At 59.0% G+C, this 2,351-nt stretch overlaps 1 protein-coding gene across 1 annotated transcript in view; it reads left to right on the top strand.

The window, feature by feature from the left end:
* Positions 1 to 2,351, top strand: part of CIMAP2 (ciliary microtubule associated protein 2) — a 32,654-nt gene that overhangs the window by 7,196 nt on the left and 23,107 nt on the right.

Genomic DNA, 2,351 nt, shown 5'->3' with positions numbered 1-2,351 from the left:
GCCGGACCCGCCATGGCAGGAGCCCGCAGAGCATGGGCTGGCAGGAGAGGAGGATTGAGCACCATCCCAGAGGCCTGTGTGGGGACTGAGAAGCTGGACTCGATCCCACTGGCATAGCTGAGAGCTCTGGGTGGGTCAGAAACCCTTGCAGCCAGAGAGCCCTCAGATGTGACGAGTCCCATACCCACCGTGCGATCCTCCATTCCACTAGATGTGACCGGGGCAAGTTATTCTCCCTGTCTGAGGCTTAGTTTCTTCTTCCATGCAGTGGGTAGAGGAGGGCTGCCATGACACCTCCAGGAGAGAGTTGAGGTGGTGTCGTGATAAGGAAGTTGCTGTGCGGGGAGGCTCTGGGCTGACAGGGCAGGCTGCCTGGCTGCAGGGCTGACTTACCCTGTCTGTTCCAGCTAGCCTCCCAGCTGGGACATCCACCTGCTATAAACTTTGGCTTATGCCGTCTGTCACTCCTCCATGAGTCCCCGAGCCATGCAGCTCAGCTGGAGGAGAAGAATCATTTCTCCAGCTGCAGACAGGTCCAGGCCCCCCTGAGCAGACCTGAGCAGACCCCAGGCTGGTGGAGGGGCCTTCCAGTGCATGGCACTTGACATGTACATGCCCACACCTCCCTGGCACCTCCAGGGAGCTGCAGCCATGGGTCTGTGTCACTGATGAAGAAATCGAAGCTTGGCGACAGTAACTTGCCAAGGCCACCAGCTAGGAAGCAACAGAGCCAGGATTCAAACATGAGCCTCTTTGAGGATTTACATGTTATTGGGAATTTGGGCTAGATTCATGTATTCATTCAGCTGTCATTCAACAAGTATGTACTGAAGACATACTACGTGCCAGGGACTGCGCAGGCATGAACGAGACACGGCCTCCATCCTTGGGCCTCTGCGAAGTCCCTTTCCAAGGGCTGAGAACAAAGTCTCCCTGAGATCGGCTGTGTGCCAGGGATTACCTAAATCAGGTCATTTCCCCCTCAGAGCAGCCTGGGGAGACAGAGCTTCATTTTACAGGCCGGAAGCTGAAACTCAGAAGGAAGTGACTTGCCCGAGGTCCCACTGCCGGAAGGGGCAGGGTCCGCCCTTGGAGGCCCCAGGGGTCTGTTCTATCCAGGTTCCGAGGCCTGATGCCTGCGACCCCCAGCTTGATCGTGCAGCGTGCCCACCATGCCTGCGGCCAGAGAGCCAGCTCTCAGCTGGGCAGGGGTCGCGCTTCTTACTTAAATACTAGCTAGGATGTCAGAGGTCCCTGGGTGAGGCCTGGGAGGAGACCTGAGCCTTTGGTCCAGCTTCCCCAGAAGCTGGACGCAGCACCTTAGGCAAGTCCTTCCTCTCTCTGGTTTCAATCTTGTCACCCTGGGATGGGGTGTGCGTCCCTGCCCTGCCTATGCCTAGGGCTGTTGGAAAGATCGGAGCTGATCATAGGAGACATTGGACCATCTCGCCGCATAATGGTGGGTCGCTGCTGGGGGATAAGGGAGGAGGAGGGAGAGCTGAGCATACTCACTGGGCAGCATATTCCTCCATTCCTTTTCTTACCTGCAAGTCTATGCAAGCTTCAGTGTTGAATTTGGAATTCTCCTCCTCTAGGAAGCCTTCCCTGACCTACACCCATGCAGGCTGGGTTGGAGGCCTCCCTCTTCATAGGGCTGACTATGCTGTGTGGTCACTCTTCCTCCTACTAGACTTCCAGAGCAGGGACCACTCTGGGGCCCAGGCACTCCTCAGAGTCTGTCCAGAAAGGGTGTTGGGTGACTGGGGCAGAGGTGAGTCCAGGCTGTCCCTGCAGCTCTTCCTGCCTCTCTCCTCACCCTTCCCCTGCCCTCCGTGCTCTGGTTCTCCTGGCCCCAACCCCCTTCCTCCTCTTCCCAACCCCCTTCCTCCTCTTCCCAACCCCCTTCCTCCTCCTTCCCTCCCCAAAGGGGAGAAGGTGCTGGGATGCCCTTTGCCCAAGGCAGGGCCTCTCTGTGGGCCTCATGTCCCCTCAGCACAAGGTGAACATCCGGGGGCGCTGCCGAGCCCGGGCTTTCCCAGGGCAGGGTGCTGGGATAAGGCCGGAAATCAGGTCCTCCACTGACTCTCGAATAAACCCGGTGGCGTGCACTTAAATACCGCGAGGGGCCGCGAACCTGCTGGAGTCAGGAAAGGGTCTCTGGCAAAGTTGCGTTAAAATGTGCCTGTACGGAAAAAGTCCTGGGTCAAGCGCAGGCGGGCTAGCGGGCGGCGGTGGGTGCGGCCCCGTGGGTTGCGAATCACAAGGCCCGGGTTGCCGTGGCAGCGGCGGGGCGGCCCATCCCAGGCCAGTGCTGTGGACGCAGGCTGAGGTTGACCGGGGTCCTGCAGGAC

The sequence above is a fragment of the Tupaia chinensis genome, unplaced genomic scaffold (assembly GCF_000334495.1).
Source record: "Tupaia chinensis unplaced genomic scaffold, TupChi_1.0 Scaffold000165_2, whole genome shotgun sequence".
Taxonomy (NCBI): Eukaryota; Metazoa; Chordata; class Mammalia; order Scandentia; family Tupaiidae; genus Tupaia; species Tupaia belangeri.
The sequence above is the reverse complement of the archived record's forward strand: the minus strand, read 5'-3'. Positions and strand labels throughout refer to the sequence as shown.